Source organism: Diuraphis noxia, unplaced genomic scaffold (genome assembly GCF_037042655.1).
Source record: "Diuraphis noxia isolate RWA-SAM2 unplaced genomic scaffold, SU_Dnox_SAM2 contig0005, whole genome shotgun sequence".
In the NCBI taxonomy this organism is placed as follows: Eukaryota; Metazoa; Arthropoda; class Insecta; order Hemiptera; family Aphididae; genus Diuraphis; species Diuraphis noxia.
Window position 1 is genome coordinate 38,722,162 of NW_028301715.1, and position 26,266 is coordinate 38,748,427.

A 26,266-nucleotide genomic window follows, 5' to 3' on the forward strand; every position below is an offset into this window, starting at 1 on the left:
ACAGAATTCACCTCGCCCATATAAACTGTCGCAATCTCACCCTTCAACTCTCGCGTGAACGTCAATTTTCCTTTTCTCGTCTCTGCTGTATGCACCACTAACTATTTTGTGAACCCTCTCGTTGGTAGGATAATGTGCGGATTGCCAACGAGGATCCATAATTTTGGATTCAGTTAAACCTTTATCACAGTCAATATAGTCTTACTAGCTATTAGTTATACTTGTATGCGTTATAAATATTTATAATTGAGTTATTGTAAATGTATATATTATGCAATTCAAAAGTCATACTTTCAACGTAGGTACAGCTTATGTATTTGGCAGCAACCGATATTTTTGAAAATAAGTAAATATAATGATAACCTTGTGCCCTCGGCGTGCAGGAGACTCGGTCGGTTTTCTGCAGTCGCTGTGAAATTGTGATCGTTGGCTATACATTTCCATTATACGATACGTTTCGTCATTATAATATTGCGGCGCAACAATGACACAGTCTTACATTATCATTTAACGAGCGGTCGGTTGAGAATATCAATCCATATAGTGTAATCGATACATATTATGTATAGCAGGAGTGTGTGCAGTCTTTGCGGGAGGCGTGCGTGTTATTGCGCCATCGTCCGTCGTTATCCGCCGTTTATGCATTTCTCCTCTCGTCTTTACACTTGCAGCTGCAGTGTACACCGTACTACTACTAATACTCCGACGCTGGGAGGCCGCCAATGTCAGGATAATGATGGTAATAATGATAATAATAATACGACGACCGAGATGACGGTGTAGCGATGAAACTAAAAAAATAAAATATTACTCATTCGCCGCAGTGGTCGATCGATCGCTGTCTGTATAATATTATACATCTACAAATAGGCATAGCCGGTATAACTACCCGAAAAAAACCACTCTCTCTTTCACCCGGTAATCGTGAACTTGAAAAAGAAAGTGCGTGTAGATCGCGCCTTCGGAGTCGAGCGTTGCTGCTGCGGCATTTTGGATAGGTACTTATTTCACTTCGATTCGCGGCCGTCCGTCACGTAGGTAACCCTCCACCGCCGTCTATAAGCGGTGTGCCTTTATAATATATATTTATATTTTACACACACGTGTGTGTGTGTGTGCGCATAACGCACTCACATTAATTATATACGACTTGTGTATAATATTTCAAGTGCAGATTTTCACGACTCGCGAAACGATAAATAAATCGAGTCGCGGCGTAAGCAATGACTATTACTTTATGATTATACTTACATATATGTATTTTACGGTTCGGACGCTAAACTTTACTTTTTTCATAACATCGTATTGTTATAAAAACTAAAATAAATTCTGAAAAAAAGCATTTTATGTTTTGTTTTTTCAAACAATTTCTAAAAAAAACATAATTTTACTTAAGTACCTATTGACATTTTAGTATATTATTTATATATGATTTTAATAATGAATATCTTAAAATTTGATTATTTGAGCCACATATTGCATACTCCGAGTTAACCTGTAAAATAATGTTGATTTTTACTTAAATCTCTATATATGTATACTTTTATACTGCGAAAAATTACTTCTATAAAATAAAATCGCTATATTTTACCGTTCATCCTATATGCTAGATATTGGTTTAAATGTCACTATATATTTCCAAGTTTCAGTCTATGTAAAATCGATGCCAGTCATCTGAAAAAAAAAACATAAAAAATAAAGAAATATGTACATCATCTTCAAAACTCTATTCGATTTGAAGATTGCGATTTAGAGGGAGCCGATGGGAGATTTGAGCACACACGCACACATCATATACAGTTTTTTTTCTCCAAAATAGTATTGAAAGTATTCGTTTCCCCGTTTTGAATGCCGCATACGGGTGTGTGGTATTGATGGTTGTTTAAATTTTCTGTCGAAGTAAATATTTCATAAAATATGATAAAAAGTTAAAATAAAATTTCACTCGTATAGGTAAAACAAGACAGGACAATCACACATATACATATATTATTATGTCTGGTATAATACCTATACCTACGTGAGCTGCAGTGTGTATAATATAGCGGGATCGACTGTGGTTCAAAAGTTTTTGAAATTTCTCGATATAACGGAAAAAACGGGTTTTGTGCGTTTTAACACATATGCAGCTGAACCTCGGGCACTATATGGTTTATACACATAGATTACACTTTATCGATGTATGGTAGCCAATGAGCCCCGCGGTTGTTGGACCTTTCGCTTTCTATCGGTTTTGGCACCGTGTATATATCATAGGTGCATGCGTCGGAGAGATTTATGATAATTATTATATTAACGCCGCTTTGTTTACGGCGGGCTATTATGTATGAATTCACCGAAACATGTGAAGATTTTAATGACTCCGAAAATCGATGAGACGGATTAACGGTTGTCTTAGCTCACACATTTCGAACGATTATCTTTTCGATTTACATACCCATACGCCGCGTGCCGTCCATGTATATCTAGACGCTGCACGCTTAAAGGCGCACGCCTGTCTAGATGTGATATAATTCAGACACCTGTGCAATGCAATATAATATGTACATCCACACTTTTAAGCGACGAAAATTTATATGAACAATTAATCACACGAAATACACGAACGCGATGTAACGTTATATTCTGGTATATAGGCTATACTGCTGTTATAAGAATGCGTACTACACATTACAATAATATACGACTTCGAAGATTGATTTGTTTTTTTTTCAATAACATCAATTTCAACAGCATGGGATACCCCCATAATAATATGTTAACTGAAGTGTGTAAATACGCTCTCGTCTAGTGTATACATATACATTTCAAATACTGAAGTGAAAACAATTTAAACTAATAATAATTACTATAATCATTGAGAACTTTAAAATATATAATATATAGGTGCGTATGATACCTACTATATATACATATATATATATATATATATGCATAGAAAATAGTTGCGTAATTCTTCGACTACAAACGCAATTATAACAAAACAAAAAAAAGCTATGGACTTTTTCACACCTTAAAACGATTAAAAACAAAACAATAATATTATACAACACATTTAAAATACACAATGATAAGAAATCGTAATTATTATTTTTGTGAAAACAGTATTATAATAAAACGACTAAAGTTTAAAACAAAAGCGAAATTGTTTTAACAAAGTTAAAACGTGTAGACTGATGTAAACACTACCAATATAAATTATTCGAAACGGATGATGGTTATACCTATATAGAAAGTCATGATTGTTCGAACTGTTCTCAACTCCAGTGAAGTACACGTTTATTTTCTATAAAACAATATTTAAAATGTCATTATTTTAGAATTATTACTTAGATAGGTACTCACTTGAACTCCAAGAATTAATAATATAATTATACAGAAATTTATTATTGATGAGGTATTTCCTATTATTAAGAGGAAGTTATAATTACTTTGTTTTTAATCAAACCTTTGTCGGCCATTGGGCCATGGCTAATTGTTAATTTATTGTTCTAGACAATTTGATGTTTTTCATTTAGTTCAAACGAATCCAAATTTTTTTTGAAGTAAACGTAAAATATAATTATTTATTACTAGTAATATAAATACGCACACATTTTAACATTCAATGAAACGATTAAATTGTTATCCGAGTATACAGTTATTTTTGGATATCGAACATCGGCACATACACAAACATATATTAGATATAAGCCTAAATGAAAAAAAAAACACACACTCAATTCCTAAACCTATCAGTTATCCCACCAATTCCTTAAGCCACAGGTATTCATTGATATTTGTAAGTAAAATGCAAATTAAATGCATGTATTATGTACCTATAAGCAACCATACACAAACACACTCACACACACAAAAGTAATAATGGTTAGCTTATGACACGCATCGTTCGATTAGAAATCTCCCGGTAAACATTTTAGAGCGTTACACTCAGTACGGCAATTTACGATAATATATTATATTATTTTATTTAATTAAGTTGATCGCGGCACTAATGCTACTATGCACATGATATTGTCATCCTCAGATAATAAAAATGTACAATTTTTATAATGACTATGTATAGTGAATACACGTAGGTTTATACGTCCGCGATTAAAATAAACGATCAAAAAAGTTTCTCGAAAATAATCGTTTATAATATATCAATAGTTGTTCACTGGTATTTATACCATTATTTTAGTAAATGGGCCTGGAACTTTTGAAAAAACACAATTTTATGTGGTTGTGAGTTGTTGGATTTATGCACTTTAATTTATATGTTATCCTAAGTAGGGATGAAGTACCGTATAGTGTTTAGTGCATAATATTGTACTTTATATGATAATATAGTTTAAAATAAACGTTTCGCTTCGCCTCTATGGTAAATTCTACAGACTACGCCGCCACTGACTTTTCATAGTGTATAGGATGATTCATCTAAATGTATAAACTCACTATTTCAAACTCTTTTGAAAATATTTTTTGTATAATCTGATTTAAGATATAACCGAATGATATTCTACTTATATATTAAATATATAAATAAATTGATATGAAATATAAATAAAAATATAGTGTCTTTTGAAAAAGTAAAACTTCAAAATTATCAAAAAAAAAAAAAAAAAATGGTAAAACATCAAGTTTTCAGAAATGTTATGAAATTACATCAAATTATGAAAATGAATATTTTCAAAAAAATTAAAACTTTTCGAAATAATTAATGAGTGTAATCACTGAAATGGATCCATCTGGTATAGATGATAATGTGCTTTAAATAATAAAGGCAAAAAAACATAACACCTGGATGAATGATGTGTTGCAGATGATGGAACACAAAAAATATTGACCGGTGCGTTCTATGAAACAACTTGCTTCTTATTGGAAAACGCGTATCGGTTCGTACGTAAACATATTTCGATGATAGTATATAATATGGTGTCGGAAAAGTGTTTTGAAATCAATTGGTTATGCTATGAGTCATGAAACACGCGCGATGTGTGCTCTATATATAAGACGCACATAATATTTTTATTATAATAAATAATGATCATGATTATAAAAGTCCATTAGTCGAGAGTTTGTTCGATTCGACTCTCGTTTATATTATAATGATTACCGTTTTGTATCCACTGCTGCAGTACGCGCATTCGTATATAAACATAATATATACTCATAGGTATGGAATAATCTCTGGGAAATGCATGGAACGTATTGAAGTGTATATACCCACATTATGTATAGGAATAAAGAGTCATATTGAAAGGATCATTATTCCATTGTGTATCGATTACATATGCGTAATTGCGTGCGTATATAATGCACGCTTTGATTCGTCCGAGGCGACTAATGCTACACACTCTCTCAACACGCACACAATAATAATTATATTATGTGCTCGCTCGTTCCTCTAAACTTACTATTGGGTGTGTTATTTATATTGTTTGCGTTTCCTGCCAAATGGCATCCGTGATATAATTAACAACCACGGTATCGCGGTATCGTTGTGCCATTAATGTGTCCGAATGATCAGCTGCTGTACGAGCGCGGTCAAAGTCTCGTAACCGCATAATACACACCACACACTTGGACATGGCATTAGTGCGCTCTGTTAATTTCAAAAAACGATTTCCTCAAACAGGTATGGAGGTGGGCATAGGTACCCGTACGGTTTTCAAAAGCGCATTCCGCGTGATGCTGAAATCGTCAAATTATCGTTGTTTTTTTAAATATATATATTATTGCACCTATATATAATACAAGTAATAAAATTATAATATTTTACGCGAAGCGTGGTGTATAAAATTCTATCAGATCCGGCTATGTCATGATAGCGTATAGTGTAAGTAGTGTACAATAAATTCACCGAGATTTTAGTGAAAGCAAATTCAAACGTCTTAAAACTTTTTAAAATACAAGTCGACAGGAATGGTATGGGTATGCCTATATCAGGTAAAAAGCTCTGTATTCTTAAAGTGTGTTCAATCGTGATTTTTTTAAACATAATTAAAAACAAAAAACCGTTTCGTACATTTAGTTTTCGACATAGTCATAACAGCAGTGTGATGATTTCTCGACACCATCATATAGGGACCAAATCCGATCGCCTTATTAAAAAATTCTACTACTTACAACACTATATATATACGCATTAATTTTGGCGTGAGATTCTATTTTTCAACATCTTTATTTCGACGTCTAAAACACGCGTACCGCATGTGCGTGAACAGTTTATCCGGTATAATAGGGTACCTACATATTATAGTATATTATTAAACATATATAGTTAATTGTAATAAATACATTAATATTATATATCTACCTATCTATATTTCGCGCCCGAAAATATCGTTTGCCCGACGATTTCTCACCGAGCTGCAACCGTTCGAGTTTGTGTATACTTAAATCCTGGATTGTTAGAACCCACAAATCCGCGTGTTTCGTCGGAGGAAATCCGTTTATATTCGTCTTGTACCATACTCTACCACCGTGGGTGGGATTGGGCGGCATAATATTATTCGTGTGGACAAACGGTTACCGCGTCCACTGCAGAATGCTCACCGCGGCTTAGTTCTATCACGCAAAATTATTCACACGGACCACAATTTACGCGTGTTTAAAATCGGCATTTATCGGTGTAATATATTATCCGACACGCCGTTCAAGAAAATTCTCGTCCTATGTGTGTGTGTGTGCGTAGAATCGATCCACGATCGTTTGGATCGTATTCGGTACAATAATTATAATGCACTGCTTGCCACCATAATATTATAATATATTATTATCAACTGTAGAGGTAAACCTACCAATATAGATTCATATATAGGCGCACGCCACAAATTATTATAATAACGCGAACGGAGAGCAAAACTACGGTGAATAATTTCTAATACGAAATTATTTTTCAAATCATTGGAGGCGTTTCGATAATTATTGTTATCACACAGGCATGATGAAGGGACCCGCAGTGGAAACAAACAATGATCGACGAACTCGTCGGTCAGCAGATCCGTGATTTCAGTTTTAAATTTCATTTCAGTTTTTAAGTAGTTACGGAGTGCAAACGTTTTACGAGGACAATTATTTTTAAAATTTCCTTATTTCATTAAAGCATTTTTTCTTAAAATTAAACATAGACGGGTAACTATTATATGTGTTATACAGATTTATTTATAATACTATACAATAGTGTGACAAGAATACACGTAAACTAGACGAGTGCCATCACCTTTATTAAATATGAAGATTGTGGATAAAAATTGGAAGGAGTGCGAGTGCTCATCCACTAATGGTGCAGGGGATTTATCGTATCGATTTGCGCTGAAAATCGATTGCGCCACTTACACTACAATAAAAGAGCGTATATAGATCGGAAAATCCAATAATCAAGGTGGGTGAATGTTCATATCGATGTCCAAGACGTGTAAATAATCACGACGCGAGAGCACTTATTCAAGAATAAACCACAGTGTGCGGCTGTCAGCTCACACACATATTATAATAATATGCATGCGATTTATCGATTTGCGGTCGTCTCTATATTATATTATACACTGAACAAGCAGCGTATAATATAATATTTTGTATTATTATAATATTATATTACAAAAACTATAAAATGTTGTACACATTCAGACATTCTACGTACCAGGATGGCAGCACGAGTAATAACATTTATATGCTTATGAACACGATATACTATATATAACGACAATTACACGTATAATAATATATTATATATAAAAGTACCTAAAGGCTATAATATTAGATAGGTACCTATATTTTTACTTTAATTTTACCCTCTGGTCGTGTAATGTTATTTCGATTAGCGCTTGCGTGCCGATACATATTGTATTATTGTGCTCATATACAATGTGTGTGTGTGTGTGTGCATCAATGTTGTTCAACACTTTTTTAACGAGTGATCGAACGGCGTAGACTTTTAAAACCATTCGATTATAGATCAAATATACCGTTCGAATGGCTCAAGGTTCATCATATACATATAAGTATGTATACGGTTTTAAAATTCGTTCTCATCTTTAGGAAAATTCTGATCCTAAAGCTACTATGAGTGCATTATTTTTTGATGGTTCAACATTTACCAGCTTGAAATTTTCAGAAGCATTAAATGCAAAGCAATTTATTTTATTAAAGTAATACCAAAATTAAAACAATTTATTTCACTTCAAACTTACTTCAGTTTGTAACTGTTCACTATCATTATTCCTTTGTTTTTTTTGGAAATAAGAATGTAGTAACAATTCCATTGTTAATTTTGTAATATAATTTATAATATGATTAATTAACTATAGGTACTTTTATTCTCAAATTTTAGTAATAAATAATAAGTATAACAAAACAAATTAACAAAATAATAAATATTATTTTCAAATTTATGATAACAAAACAATATACAAATAATACCACGGATTTTAAAATAATATAATCCGGTATTCAATGATAACACTAGTGATAACTACTGGGGCTAGTACAGTTCGGCCCCGAGATAACAGGCAGAATAATTTTCATGTGGAAAATATCTATACACAGCTTTAAACTGCAGTGTGACACAAGATTAGGTACACAATATTCATGTCTGATACCCGTATGCTGTAAATATGTGATGTATCGTTCCATAATTTTCAATCACTTCTGGTAATCACTTATCAGTTATCAGTATTGTTGAGGGAAAAATTCAAAAATAACTTATAAAAAAAATATTAATTTTTTTTTTGTTACCAATTTAGTATAACGTACCCGACCCACTGAAAAGTACAAAAAGCGTAAAATATTTGTTTTTAACCAGGTAGCAACATACCAAGGGGCAAGGGGGGTGCTATAGCACCCTAGCACCCCCCTCTGAATCCGCGCCTGCTTCAAACATATATATATATATATATATATAGTAGGTACGTATGTCGTCGGTGCGTGTGTAGGTATACTCGTCGAAACTACAATATTGCAAACGTCAATGGTCATTGTCAAGAGCGTATACGTATAGTTATTGTATTTACTGTTGTCTGTTGCCGCAAACGATTTTTAGTGTATAAACGGACGTTAAAATATACAACCGTGTAGGTACATCATATAATAATATATAGTTAAGCACATCGTAGAAAGCCAATAAAAAACGGGTCGACGGAGTCATTCGAAATTGTGATTTGGATTTTCAAATGGGTTTTCTCTCACATGTGTTAGTGCTTGTGTCTATAGCTCATCTTACACTCGCATATAAACGTATAGGTACAGCTGAAGAGGCTGCGAAAAAACGCCGCCGACGATGATCTGTCGATATATACAGCACACACCGCACGCGACGGACGACGCGTCTATTTATTATAGCATGACGCGTCTAAAATGTCGTATACATAATATATAGGTACCCAGATATTGTGGTTCCGTATAAAGGAGTGAAAACGAAATTAACAAAACACATAAATCGTAAGACACACACAAAAGCGTGAATTATCATACCGTGATGTTTTTCTCTTGCGCGATTCAAAATATTCCATATATTATAATAATGTAAATGTATATGGAGAAATAATGTGCCGTGGATGAGCTATAGGTGGACATTTTTTCACACGCGGAAAAAAAATAATATACATTACGAAAAAGGAGACGGAGTTTCTCACGTGAAGTGTGTACAGGCGTTATATTATAGCTGTGTGCCAGCTGTATTTGTATTTTTTTGGTATATCGCTCATCCGGTGCCGCACCGTTATGTATTTTGAAAATCGGTTACCCTATATTATTCTGCACTATTACAGTATATTATATTACATAGGTACGCCGCGAAGATTTGATTCGTTTTGTCTAGTTGTTGGCATAATATTGTAATTACCGTTAAAATTGAAAAATAGTCTCACGATTAAAACACTTGAAATGTAGGTATTCGTTCATAACATAACTAACATTGAAAAATGAATATTAATTGTGGGCATAATAATTTCACAATTTAAGTATAGGTAAAGTCTTACCATGGAAACGTTTATAAGACGTATAATACAAATCGAAATTCGAACAGAGTACAAATAAGTAATATAAATATATATATAAGTAGAAATAATAATTATAATATACACTATATATATCAGGGGCATACTCAGTTTTTTTGAAAGACGATATGAATTTTTTACTATTCTCAGACCACGTTTTTCATTACCTCATCAGAAGTTTTACACGACAAAAATAAGTCAAGGGGATGAACCCCCCCCCCCCCCACCGTAACACACCACTAAACACTACTTATGATATACTTGATTATACAATAATGTTATTATAAAATAAAAATGTGATAGACTCTGCATATAGTGCGCATTATAGAGTTACACACACAAATAGTTATGTATATAATACTTATTGAAATATCTTTTAGTATTTTTCGTCATCGCATTTTTCCTATTGTTTCGATTTTATCACTTACATATTTTGGGCGAAAGTCTATACCCTCCTGCAGCAGGTGAACAACAGTTGTATTTGACCACTTGTATCGGGCGTGTACCGTCCTCCAACTGTCGAGTGTTCTCGGGTTCATTGTTGGTGCCGAAAGCCGAACCACTTAAAAAAAAAAGACAGATTTCAAGCCATTGAATTCAACCATAGTACACATACACACGCACACGGCGCGTTCATAGTGTTAAATATACATACATATTATATTATTAAATATACCTACATTTTCCGATGCAGAGGACCTACTATAACCACGGTAACGTGCTTTCCGACCGCAAAGAAACGAAGATGCCTTGACCCCCGTGGATTAAAATACACGCGGGCGTAATGAGTATATTTGTTGTCGAGAACTGAGAAGAGACATATAGATAACAATATAATATATATAATACTGTATGCACTAAAATTAGAAAGGGTTCAAGACCACGCGTGCTCGCTTCTAAAAAATGTTCAAACCGCATACAACGATAGTCAAATAAATTATGTCTGATGTACTTATACTCTAAGTATGTGTCAACAAATGACTGTTTAATAGCAGTTCAGTAGGTACACCGGCGGGCAAAGTGTAACCGAAAAGTATGTGATGGGTATTCGTGTTGACATACTTTCAACCGAAATCTACCGGTGAATGATGACGGATCAAATAAAATGGCAAATTTTTCGTCAGACGAATAGAAAATGTCTCGTTTTTACAGAGCAGATTTCAATAATGCTCTGTTATGCACTGTATTATATGATCTTGTTATTATCATCATCATCAGGATAAATACTTATATGTATGTGCAACCTGAAAGAAAAATAATACTATATACCAACGTTTATCATTAAGTTATTACGATAACTGACGCCAGTACGCGGAACGTATTATTGTTATAAAATTTAGGAATCGTGAAACGTCTAAATTCGATTTTCGACAAAGAATTTACGTTTTTAATTTCCGATATAACATATACAGAACGTACTGCTCACATAAAACGCATTATTATTGATATTGTCAAGAGAACACTAAGTAATGCAACGCGCACACATTCCTATTACGATATATGTATATCTACCAATATTAGATTACCTATAATATACTGAACAGTTATGCAGACTGTCGTTGAACTCGGTTTCTTGTAATAACCGTGATGTCGACCGCAGCATTTTAAAACCCGATCCCCTTATATCAGTACACGTAACCATATTATAATAATGGTGTACAATAATGCATGATGCGTAGGTAAAATTGCTCCGATGGGAGGGTATATTGCTACAGAATCTGGAAATCCGATATTATATTATATACTATTTTAATGGCGATAATAAAATAGCACGGAACGCGCGCGACGCACTGTAAAAGTAAATATACAATCACGAAACGGTTATTTTTTGGAAACGATGATAAAGACTATTAAAGAAGAAAGACTATTAAATGAATTGCACGTTATTCAATTTGAATTGCAGCCAACGCTGTTGGAAGTATATAATATAATATTATAAAATTATATGATTTTTTTTTATTCAACTTTTAATGGATATACCTAATATATGTACACATAAATATTTATATGAGCATATTATATATAGACTAAACTATGAGAGATTTTAATCCGAACATAATATATTATACATAATGATGTAATAATAGATATATATTCGTTTGTAATTCACCGTACGATTTTTTAATTTTTTTTAAGAGGCCACCCGCATGTGTTGAATCTCCGTCTTACAAGTGCGTAACGTAGCAAAAACTGTTTCGCGCGGGAAAGAAGCGAGAAAGCTATAGTTATAACTAAGAAATGAAATTCTCACCATATAAAAAGGAGAATTTTGTCTGTGCAATATCATTTTTATATTTTTTATATTAGTACTGTATAAAAAGTTATTCATGCTTAAGAAACACAAAAATAATATATTATGAAACAAGAAGAACTTTTTTTGTATAAGTGATATTGAAAAAATTAAAAACGATATGGCACAGACAAAATTCTACTTTTTATATGGTGAAAATTTAATTTCTTAGTAATTTGTAACTGTTGCTTTCTCGGTTCTTTATCGCGCGAAATAGTTTTTGCTATTTTACACACTTGAAGACGGAGACAACACATGCGGGTGAGACGTCCTCTAAATGTCTGACGACATACCCCCCCCCCCACATGTCAATTTTCGTGAATTTTCTTTTACCAATAATTAGTACGTTATTTGTTTGACCCGAATCAGAATTTATTCGACATCAGGTATACCCCGGAAAAATCAATTTCCCCGCGGGGGGCCGAGGAAACGTTCCCCCCCACACCTCCACACAATGAAATAATGGACTTTTCACGATTTTTCTTTTGCCAATATTTAGTACGTTATTTGTGCCATGGAGTACCTATGATGCTAGCTGCAGACATTATAAATATATAAATGTTTAATATAAAAGTTATATCTCGTTTTAATTGATTATTTAGAGATAAATTTAATTTTAATTTAAATTTTTTTTTTTTAATTGTAACGTAATTTAAAACATTTATTATTATATTATGTAGTATGTATTATGTTTATTATAATATCTCTAAAAAATCAATTAAATCGAGATATAACTTTTATATTTAAACATTTATACATTTATATTGTCTTCAACTAGCATCATAGATACTCCATGATACAAGATATTAAATAGGTAAAATCATGTGTTTTTTCCGGGGTACCCGATGTCGAACAAATTCTGATTCGGGTCAAACAAATAACGTACTGATTATTGGCGAAAGAAAATTCACGAAAATTCATATATGGGGGTTGGGGAAACGTACGTCGTCTGACGTTTATAGAAGTTTAAGCTTATTATATTATATTATGCTCAGTCATCTGAATAACTCGAAAGCACGCTATACATGTTACATGTAATGATTTATAAGCATATATTATGCCTAAGAATAAAATTATAATTGTTCGTTTCAGCGTGCGATCTAAGCCGATAATATTTTATTATACGACGTACGACAACGACGACGTCATATTGAGAAAACAATAATAAAACAATAACGTTTATAATTTCTAAATAACGACTCAAAGTAATAAAATAATCACATTTTTAATAACGTGAGTATCTCATGTATATACATATACCTAATAAAATTGATACCGGCACGACGTAATATTTTTTAATAAAAACGTACTTAGAAAACGATTTATAGCTCACGAACAATATTCGATTGACAAAACAACGCGCATTGATTAGAAAAAAATCAAAAAAATTCCACAGCATGTATATATATAATCAACTACAGGTAATCAAAAACTCTGCTTGTGTGTGTGTGTGCATAGCAAATTATTTCATCAACCGCGAAATAGATAGAATCTATCATGAAAGGGCATCTCGAAAGCTATATGATTGGATTTAAGATTTCAATAGAATAGATTGTTCGTTTTTATTGTTATAACTATTATTTAGTTGTTCGACGCGAATTGGTATTTTTAATGTTCTCAATACAAAAATAAAATTATAAACTAATTAAAACATAATAGGAGCAGCAGATCGTACACGTGTTCGTGAATTGCCAGATGGGCACAAATAATAGGTATACTACCCCAATGCATTAAACCGATGATGCACCCACTAATAGTGTGATTAGTGATTAATATTTTGCAGCAATATTATAAATTTCTTACGTTTAAAAACCTCAACGTCATCTACATCATCGAAAAACTAATAATGTATACGGTACCAATTGGAATACAATTTACAGTCAAATGTCAATTGTCTACTTTCATAAAGGTGTACAGATGTAGCGTAGGAATATCGTGAGAATATAAAATTAATTGTTCAGACATTTAAGGCAACGCTAAGTTATAATTACATTTGACCCGTGTGAGATGCTACATTTTATAACTTTTCCTACATTATATTATTATACGGTACATCGAACAAATTACTATTCGAAACGGTGCAATTATCTAATGTGTTTCATTTAAACGGTAGCGTATAAATGTAATTCGTTAAGTATATCAGTTTTTAATACGTTTCATCGAATTGATTAGTACCTAATCGGAAAACATGATGTTGTAAAATATAATTTAAAAACTATAATCACACATTGCATTACGTCATTGCGATATGATTGTGTATGTCACCTAAAATATTATGGAATATAACACTGTGTACAATAGTACAATGTAGTTGCATTTGATTTGAGATATTATTCATTAAACGAACGTGGAACAGTGGTACATGCAAACGAGTAAAATGTTGCTTGGATGATGTCTTTTCCTCAAGGACGGCTGTTGTATGTAAATATATAATTCCAAATTCCAATCACTGACGTAAGGCATGAAAATATATTAATATAATCATTATAGTATTTCTCCGTATAGATCTGATATCTTACATAAATCCGAGCTTTCAGTTCATTTGTTTCCAAAACATTGGTTTTTTTAAACAAACAAAAAACTCTGTCCGCGTTCGCTTACTATTTATTTCGTTGTATTCACCTTGAAATCGACGGAAAACTAAAATATATGTATCTTGTATGGTGTACAATAATTTTTCATTAATTATAATTAATTAATGATATATATATATAATAATATTTAAATCATGAATAAAAATTTTTTTCTTTAATAGTTAGTAAGTACCTCGTACCTATATAATTTATTAATATTTGTCCATCATTCGCTTGTTTTTTTGTTGCTTGACTTTTCATATAATATATATACCACTTTGCATGTTTTTTTTAAAGATGTCTCGAGCACATTTTACAACATGTGTTTCAAAAATACCCGGGTCACAATTTACGTAGTTTATAACAGTGACCTTTTTCAGGGGCGAAATTTACCTACTCCAAATAATAAGTGCGTAGTCTACACCATAGTCTGATTTTGAAAAGTGTTAGTAAAATGTATACCATACAAGGCAAAAAACATTCAAGCCTTATGGTATTTTACAATAAGCCTGGCGTTGTCGGGAAAATCAATTTTTGCCAAATTGAAAGATTTTTTTTTAAATCTTAGATTGTTGTTGCCAATAACGTTTGTCTATGAAAAAAAAAAAAAAATATTAAAAAAATATTACCCGATTAATAATTTGGTTTCATTTACACGTCAAAAAACACTTTAAATAAATTCGAATAACACAAAGCAATCTTGACAAAGATTTATTAAAAATTTTATTTTATAATAATTATTATTTTATACGAAAAAAATGTTAATATTTGTTTACATGTTAACATAATTTGTCGGTATTTTAAGTACGTGCGTTGTGTTTTGTGGTTTATTAATGATATAAATTAATGCTTTGATATCCAAATTTTAACATTTCGGTGCATATATTAGGTACTCAAAAACACGATTTATTAACTTGTTTTTTGAAACAACGGGAAAAATCGATTTGCGCTCACTTTCGACATAATTACCAAGGGGAAAACTGTAAAAATATACAGCAATAAACCCTAAAAAGTCGACCTTCGAGTCCTTTGGGATTGCGAAAAGGACCTTCCCAGCAAAATGAGCTTTTTCACCCCGCCGCGCGCAGTTACCTTCGTGACGTATTAATATATGCACCTATACAGTAGTAGTATATATATGCGTATTACAGGATTAGCATAAGAATATAATATAATAGTGTAAATTTAACCTAATGAAATATTTTCAATTTTTGAACGATCCAACGAATATATATCTATACTTTTATTTAAGCTTGAGAAGCGATTTTTTTAATCCAAGAACGACCAATATTTAAAAAAACATATTATAGATATTGTTTTTCAAAATAATATTTTTTATATGAATTCAAACTATTATAATGACTACTTACATTACTATGAAATTGTATTTCAAAAAAAAGTTATTTCTATACTAATTTTTATATATTTTTTTTGTAATTACTTAATATGTTGTATAAATATACATTTTCAAAACGACTTATAGTTTTTATAAGTTTATTCCGTTAAAGAATATTGTTACTGTCCTGTTTATATTATATAGCCAAAACATATTTTTCGGGGCGAAAAGATATTTTTTGTTGGACGAGTGCCTATGCGGAGCCTTACAATCGTAAGAGACGAAGGGGGAGGGGGTCACACGTCCTACATTCGAATCAGATACAGTAAGTATCGACAACGCATGTCACGTTGTTCGATGTGGACCAAAGTCATGGCGACACATTGTCGCACGATACATAACATCGGGGTCGTACCGGCGCACGTTCGATTGAATAATAAATGTTAATAAAATATATGGAATATTAAGAGTTCCGTAAACACAAAAAAGTATACCTCTATTATTATTATACTATTATGGTGATGCCCGAGACCTTTCTTTCAAACATTTTATTACCGCACTGAACCGTTTAACATTCTTTGGGAATATAATATAATGCGTTTTTAAATCATCAGACATTAGGCGGCTGGCAGACCTACATACCGTGAACATTGAACAGTATAATATTTTTTTTTTTTTTTACTAACAAATCGTGAAGACAGAAGCCAGCACCCATCTCTGCGCATTTAAGAGCGTCCGCTCGAGTGACAATCATTGGAGGACAATATTCAGAGTGAAATATTATTATTAATGATCGCGCCGAACGGAGGTGAACAAATTCATAAATAAATAATAATACGCATAGAACTCACACTACTACGCAATACACAGTTAACCGCATATTGAATAGGATTCCGTTATAAGTTAATATATAGAAAATAATAATATAATAATATTATGTATTATAAAACGTATATATATACATATGGTGCACGTTTATCCCGATCGCGACGGTATTGTAGTCTTCTCGTCGTATACCATAGAAAATTACCCGATCGATGTAGATTATTCTTACATATTTGTATAAAAATAAAAATGTTTTTTACGTCAAGGTTGTAATCATACACACTGGTACATTGCACGATCGTTACTCGGGTGTCTAATGCAACATTCGACCCGATTGCTGGATGAGGCGTAATACGATTCGAATTATATGAAATTGAATTACAAATCCAATCCGGCAATCGTCCTCCAAATTAAATTTCTAATTTTTATTTTCGAAACAAACATTATAAAGTCATATTTCTTACGCGATGTTATTACACTGGTCTTGTAATAATATTCAGAAACACACATTTTTATCAATAAATGGAATGATGTTATATTGTTTTGGAATGTATTCATTTCTTACACAACAATGCATATACAACTACACGGTACATGCCGGTGGTGGCGTACCTAGAGCACGCGTACCAAAAGTGGCACGTTTGTCAAATTTCAATGCCACGCGAAAAATTAAAATTTTGAAAAATAATGATGCTATTAAAAAAATTTCGCTCGTAAAAAATTATAAACATTTTAAAAGTTATAATATTTCTATATGTAAAATTGATTATGTTTCTATATTATCACTATATATTTATTATTATTATAATTTAGTACTTACAAACTTCGGGCGCATCATGAAAAACTGTCAAATAACCTTTGATTGCAAAAATTTAGCACCCGACCCTTTTTTGAGTAACCACTCCTGGTACATACTATAAAATCGTACGGTACATTGATTTTTAACGCAGTTTTATTTTTATACTTTATAACCTTTATCGTGTTTTTAACTTGTACGTGCGCTTAAGATTCTAAGCAAACGAAACCAGAAAGTTTTAATAGTTTTACTTATTTGTTATTGTTTTAAAATAAAAATGATTTGGCCATCTTAAATAATATGGTTATTAAATTAATTTCATACATGTATACTTCATATACATTCTTGTTTGAATAGTGGGACGTTTAATTTGACATTCAAAATAACAATTTTTTTTACTACTTACACAACATTTGACAATATTTTTTGTTTCAAACTATTGAAACGAAATCACCAGAAACATTTTTTGATTTTCAAGAAATAACTACGCTGCTGTGTACCGCGTGTAAGACTATTAAAGCTTCCAATCGCACAAATTATATTAACATTTATGACGTATTATCGTGAAGGTAGTAATATTATATCATTAAATGTTTAAAGCAGCTCCAGGCACGTGTGTGCTTTGAACTGTTGTAGGATTGAGACTTAAATCTAATTTAAATACAATACTGAGAAGTCGCAAGTACTATGTATATATGCCAACGATATTACGTCTATAAAGTGTCGAGTGTCAAATTGAGTGTTTAATACCTAAACCACGGTCTCTGAATAAGGTAAATATATAATATTATACGGTTAAAAGCATAGCATATTATATTATTATGGTGCATCGATAGACTGTATATTGTAATACGATATCGTCATACACGCCGACGCCGTGCAAGACAATTTTACGTTTACTTTTGTCTGACCTTGATCGTTGCAGCATGTACTTTTGTAAAAAGTTGTATTATTTAAAATATTCATAAAACACGATTTGCAATGTTACGTAGTTACAGATTTATAATATTATGTTTACGCAACACTTAATCCAAAGCTTTTAAAATGTCCGATTCGTATAATATGTGGATATATTGTATAAAATAATAAAATATAATGCGGTTTAAAAAATATATATATATAATGGGATAATATTATACCGGGAAAACAATATATTTCGGATCACAGAACATGTTTATAAAGTATTTAATACGAAATCGACGGCAACGTAATGTTGTAAACATTTTCCTTCTTAAAATTTAATTATTTTTTTAATTATTATATTTATTATAATAATTTTAAATATACATTTGTTAATCGTTGGTAAGTATAATAATGTAATTATTGTGTATGATAAAAAATTTTAGAATTCTGTCAAACTAATTTTAATTGATTCTCGTATGGCGCGTGTTGCTTTGGAGAGTTGAAATTATTTTATTCAACCCCCAACAGAAAAGACCGCGAGCATTTAAAAATATATATATATTTACGATATATTATTATATATTATTATATAATACAATAAAAGATTGTAAATATTGAATGGACAAATTGTTTAAAATATATTTTAGCTCCAACATTTTGCTTTTCACTACCAAATATCGGGTATAAAATCCATTATGAGAGTTCACTGCGTTTTTTAATAATTATTATTATCGTTTTATTATTTTTTATACTTTTATCGTTACCCACTATTTTTATATTAATTGTACAATATAATTCATATATTCATTTAAAAATGATTCGTCTCCGTGGGCAATAAGCACGGGGGTGGTATTAACCGCAAAACTGAAAATAAACCGTCCGGAATATATAGTATTTAAGTCTCTCAAAAATGGGAATGAATGGTGGTGATGGTGGTGGTGGCGTGGGGTGGTTCAATTATGTATAGTGCTTTTATTCCGGTCGGTCAGTTTTATTAGTGTATATTTATTATACTATACACTATGGGTATTGGTATTACACGTCAGCGATTGAAAATCAAAATCGCCGTAGGTTCGGCTTGACTAAGTGCGCGTCGCGCATCGATATAACACACGTAGAAATGTACAATCTGTGCAAGATGTTGTAACAAAGGTACACACTAAATACATAATAATATTACATTACGAATCCTGTGGATTTATATAATATTGCGAACGTTTTTGTCTATGAAGCGCACGTTTCAAAAACGTTTGGTTTTCGTAATTGTATTGTTTTTGTTTCCAGTATTGTTTCGAAACTGCCGTAAAACGCGGTCCCTACGATAGAAACCGATCGATTATGTAAATTAATTTAATACATCGTGTACCAAATCGCCAATGCGATAGTACAATCGCGGACCCGGTTAGCTGTACGGCCATCGCGGACTGCGTGGGTCGGAGAACTGCGGTTCTGTTATTTTAACGGTTAGACGGGTAGGTAGGTGAATGTAATCATAATGTATTTCCTAGGATTAGGTATATATAAATATTGTAGAAAAAAAAAAACAAGAGATCATAGTAATTATAATGAAATGAAATACCCGTTTGGACGAAAAACAACAACGACGGCGACGACGGCGACATGAACTATATTTATAAATATATATTATATAGGTATACGCGAACATTGTTCTTATTTAGGTAAATGGGAACCGTGGGAGCTCGAGCGCTCGCGTGAGCGATTTAATGGTACAATAATAATAATAATAATAATCGACCCGGAGTCGACGCGACGCCATCATGATGTAATGGGAAAAAGATGTTCGAAAATACGAGTACAATAATATATATTTCCCTTGCGAATAGGGTAATAAAATACGACGGACAAAAAAAGGGAGCGATCATCGACAACCGGAGATGCAGGTAATACTTTAGACAAAAAATTGGGTGAATCGCTGTAAAAAAAAAAAATAATAATAACTGTGCAATCGTTTACACGACAATAATTAACGCCGATGACTGCGCAAAACTATTTTGAGAATTATATTTACCCCAATTACGATTTGTATCTAAATTTATGTACCTATATAGAGAAGTGCATATGACGATTATGTGCAATATGAGTGCGTGACGGTCGTCGTTGACCTACGACGAGAAGAAACGATTTATAATAATATTGGTGTTGTCTAATTATATTGTCAATAAGTCTAACTTCTAACTGTTTATCAAACGAATGGATGGAGAAAAAACGGTTGCGTTCTATTTGTATTCGACGATTGTTTTTTTTCCAACCCGTCGTCAAGTATGTTCTTCCTGCATTGACGGCCGGAAATAATATACAGACTTCCGATTGTGTGATGTCCGACTATGTCTCTTCTATGACGTTGGGGTTGACGTGATGCTGACCGACCGTCTGTATGTACAATGATATAATATTATAATATATTGTGTAGAGTGTATGGATTGTAAACGAATATGCGGACCAGTGTCACAGCAATAAAAATGTCACTTATTCCCTAGTTTATGAAAAATTATCGTGCACTAAGAAAATCCTCGTTTACTGGTCCCTCTCCGTTGTCCAATTCTAAAAATAAACAAAAATCCATTAACTTTATAGTTAAACTTAAATGTATATTGTTCTATAAAAAAAATATATAATTTTAAAACAAAATGTCGGAGTGTAAAAAATTGTATATATATATAATATAATATATGCGTTATATCATCATAGGCGCCCGCAGGGGGGGGGAAGCTGGGGCATTAGCCCCGCCTGGCTTTTTCAAAATATTTTTTTTAATTGAATGTTTTAAAATAAATTACTATACACTAAACAACAAATTTAAAGTATAAAACAAGTTGTAATATAATAAAATATTATATATTGTATACGAGTATAATAAAAAAGGTTATTATTTTAATACACCTAGTAAAATTATAATATTTATCCTCAAATCCTAACATTGCCCCCCCTAGAAAAATTTTTGCGGGCGCCTATGTATATCATTGATTTCGTTAAAAATTACGACTCATCGTCGAAGTGCGACGGCCCATAGGTACTGTCAAATATTATATAGGTCAGACAGATTTTGGAATGAGATGGTTTTTTTTCTCTCCGTTCTCACAGCGTGTCGATGACACTTAATACATGACCTGCGTGCACCGATCGACGTTATTATTTCCGTGATTCGATGATAACACCAGCGGACGGTCCGCATACCTGTTTAACTAATGGCTCTGAACTATAAAAAATCACTTCGGTGATCAAACATTAATTATAGTATCCTAGTAACTTACTCACCAACTGCAGGGCGAACACAGATAATTCACAATGATGGCACTTGCCAATTTGCCATACTTGTGATCGGTTCCCCACTATACGCATGACGATCACTCGGAATTACGCACGAAATCTTCGAACAAAATCGGCCTCATTGGGTATATCGAATACCTAGGTAAAATGATTGAAAATAATCGATTATCGTAACAAAGTACTATAATAATATGGTATATAATGACGCGGAATTGGCGCGATTCCGACGAGGTCCGTACCGATATTATAATTTATAATACAAATATAGGTTAAGACTTGGGTAATAAAATACGTGCTAGTACCTTTAAATTGTAGAAAAATCTGTGAAAATCGTTAGTATTTCTGCGACAGATTCTCTCGTCTTATTGACAGTCTATTATCACGTGTGAATTACAATATGATCGTCGTCGTTTATCTATAATTTTTCACCACATCGCACCGTGTTAATGGTGTTGTATTAGTTAATATTGTATATTTTTCTAAAGATGTACACAACAATGTATAATATGATTTACAGGTACCGTTTTCCGTATCGAAATTAAAGTATTAACCACGTCTACATTCCCTGCGTACCGAAAAAATATAATTTTACCATAAGAGTACGGTATAGCTTATTCATAAGATATGCATATCGCATATTATATTCAAGTGTGATCGAAGAACATGCCTACTATATATACCTTTTTACCATAGTGGTTAGGTACGTATATTTTGAATAGATTTACAATTTTTATACAGCTTTCTTAATATTTAAATGTTTGTACCTAAGAAATGAATTTAATACAAATGTATTGAATTAAAAATTTATCAAACGGAAGGTACTAAGTATAGATTTAATCTTTTTCTCCTCTATTAACTTAACCTAGGTACCTAACCTTCCCCACAACTGCATAACATAATCATTATATGGTAACTAGTATAGACTTTCGACCACAGTATACCATCATGTATATAATGTACTATTAGGTATGTGGATGTTTGGTATCCATTTAGGTATATATGAATTTTACTTTTCAATGAGTACGTCAGATTTGCATACGTAAGATGAGGTCTTTAATTCGGTCGACATTTACCGCACGTCACATTAAATTCGCTCGAAAGTTGCGGTTGCATTTTATCAATTTCTCATCCGTAAAAAATCACAACGTATACCTACACACCGAAGTATAACATAACGCAGCCGCGTTTAATTGAATGTGCATATATTATAATATTATAATAACAGCCAATAGGTACCATATAAATGTAAGATTTCTATTATACTCAGATTCCGAGCCAAATAAATTGCAGTTGTATATATGTATATCATAGTAATAATGGGGAAATGTTACAACTATATACAAATAATAATTTATAAAGGTCGCACAATGATATCACATACTAATATTATATTGCATTTTGTATCATACGGTTTCTATAGAATAATTGGCAGTGATTCGAAAACAATATTGCGGCGGGCGTGTAGCAGAATTTCACGTGCGCCCCTCGGGAGGTATACGTACGTTAGATAACGCGTTCTAATTTTCCCGATAAGTATGCGCGTATATTATGCGAGAAGGAAACTCGCTAAGACATCTATTCAATAATTCAAAAAATATAATAATATATACGGTTTGTGGCTGTAGATATAATATATTATGATTTCACATTATATCGTTGCGATCAATCGATACTACGTGGTGATGATGCTATAATAATATATTAATATGTAATATAATTATATTATAGACGAGGAATTTTTTTTCCGTCAAAATATCAATTCGATTCCTATATGCTATTCTATGTGTGTGTATACAGGTATTACTCACTCGACCTACCTTAATATTATAACTACAGCGTAGGCAAATAACCACTTCATCCAACCAAGGGTAAGAGCTCGCAGATTCGTGGAGTTCTTAAAACGGTTTGGTCGTAATTTTCCAGCGTCTCTACTCTCTGCACGATTGCAATGCGGACTATTTCATATTCTGCAATACAATAACCAGATGGTAAAAATGGACTGTTGTGCGTTTGTAGGTTTCACACCTGCCGTATCAACACAAATTATAATATTTGGAGACACTACAAAAAACCACCGTTGATCGACCGTCAACTATCCATCGCAATTTTTTATCACACGAAGACTTCGCGTTTCCTCGTCTACTTAATATTGTGTTTTACATTGGAGAAAAAACCAAAAACTCATCCCCTTTTCGCACACACGTTCACACTTTTATATAAATTCAGGGTGAGTTAAGCATACGGTAACCTAATCAGAGTGCACGTTACCAATGTTGTTGGACCTAGTTCTACAATTTCGTGTACACTGCAGCAGTCGTATAATATCGATGACAAAATACGTTGGTAGTAGATGCCAATGCAAAACCATATCGGTTACCGCCGTGTATATCGTATATAGCTTATATAATTTACAATCATATTTAACCACATTTGCCGCAATATCAACCAATATTAAACGCGTACGATCAAAGTGAACGTAATAATGGAAACCCGGCAAACCGCCGCCGTTAGAATTTCCCAATGAATCGACGATCTCGGAGTCAAAGAAACGGCCGTGTCAACATTCGGAGAAAACTGTACGAGAGTCCGGAGAACCTGCAATATAACGTAGGTATTCATCGTCGATTTCGGGTAAAAAAAAAAACAAAAAAAAACGTTAAGTTGATTATTACCGTAACGCGCATTAACGTATACCGTGAAATTAAACTCAACGAAGATCAATAAGTTTCTGAACCCAAAAATCGCACAGTATTTAATAGAATTATATCAACATACACAGTTTCCGGTAAATCGTACGATATTGATCGAGGAAAAATTCGACGAAAATCCCGTCTGGGATGGCGCATGGAAGCTTCAAACACCGTAAATCTGTATATCGCTTGAGGGAATTTAAATAAATAATATTATTCAATTTGTTTTCTGTTGTCGAGCGTAAATATATAATATAATACATAGGCTTTGACATATTATGTGAAATGAAATATTGAACTTTTATTTTCAAATATATATATATATATTTTTTTTTTTTTGATTTTTCAAGATAGTTTGGATATAAACGTAAACGTTAGGTAGTAATGCTTTTTTTTCGATCTATGTTTCAAGTTCCCTTATAGTTCTATACATATAATAGTTCGTTGATTTATAAATATTATAAGCGAACATAAAAGTCGGGGAAATTAAAATTATCATGATAATTTATGTGTTTTCCTGTAAATGTTAATAATTGTAAAAAAAATTTTAATATTTCATGAATGATTTCGTTATAAGTACACGGGTATATGAAATAGTCGCGTCGAGATTCGACCTAATAATATAGGTAGAGATATATAGGTAATTATAGGCACCGGTTTCTACGACATTGAAATTTGCATGGTTCCTTTTTTCTCCCAAAACGCGACGCCATCATAAAATTGCGTGCACACATTTTATGTATCGATTTAAATTATGTATATCCAAAAAACAGTTTCGTTAAAGCGAATTTTAACGACGATGCGAAACTGGAAACGACAACTGCAAAACAAACTTATCCTGCAAATAAATATCATTCACATTTTTTATTTATTGTTCATTAAATCTGCACGTTGATGATAAAATATTGTCGAAAACTAAAACATCAGTTTTTTGAGCCATACATAAATAATATGTAGGTAGGTTGTAACCTAACCTAACCTATACTACAATATAAGTTTTCGCATACTTATTATTTGTAAATACAAATTCGTATAGTTTAGTAGTCGTATTTCACTTAAAGTAAAAAGTGTATTATGTATATACGTACAACCAGAATATTTTATTACTGTGCGGACACTCAAACAGTCCTGCAGCACTCTATAAACGAATTATAATCTATTTTTTTGAGTTACAACCGGATCATAATATTTTAATTTAATTGTATATTATACCTGCTTAAAAGTGAACCGATCCTGTTTGTTTCGGACTACGTATATAAAATATTTCGATTCGTCTTACACAAATGAGTACCGACATAAATACTATATTATAATTCTCAGATTATTATAGGACAAAATGTCGTATAATAAAGGTCAACTGAAGTAGGTAGGTATATCATAATAAACAAATAATGCGATTGGTCGTTTGCTGAATTTATAGATGCCATCACGGGCATCCGTACGCTGATAGATAAATATGTGAAATAAAACCGATTAACAAAAAATTCGTACAATGAACCGCGCGATTTGAGATTAAAAAAAAAAAAAAACAAAAAAAAACAAAAATCAATTATTCATTTACGGGAGTCTTGCGTTTTTACTCGTA

General features: G+C 32.2%; 1 protein-coding gene and 1 long non-coding RNA gene across 4 annotated transcripts in view; one reads left to right on the forward strand and one right to left on the reverse strand.

The window, feature by feature from the left end:
* Positions 1-26,266, forward strand: part of RhoGEF64C (Rho guanine nucleotide exchange factor at 64C) — a 99,567-nt gene that overhangs the window by 50,957 nt on the left and 22,344 nt on the right. The window lies entirely within an intron of this gene.
* LOC149055297 (uncharacterized) lies at positions 1,598-10,787 on the reverse strand. The gene is made up of 3 exons (XR_016192103.1): positions 10,661-10,787; positions 10,409-10,542; positions 1,598-1,674 (listed from the first exon to the last, which is right to left on the reverse strand). It is a non-coding gene; the product is annotated as an uncharacterized LOC149055297 (long non-coding RNA).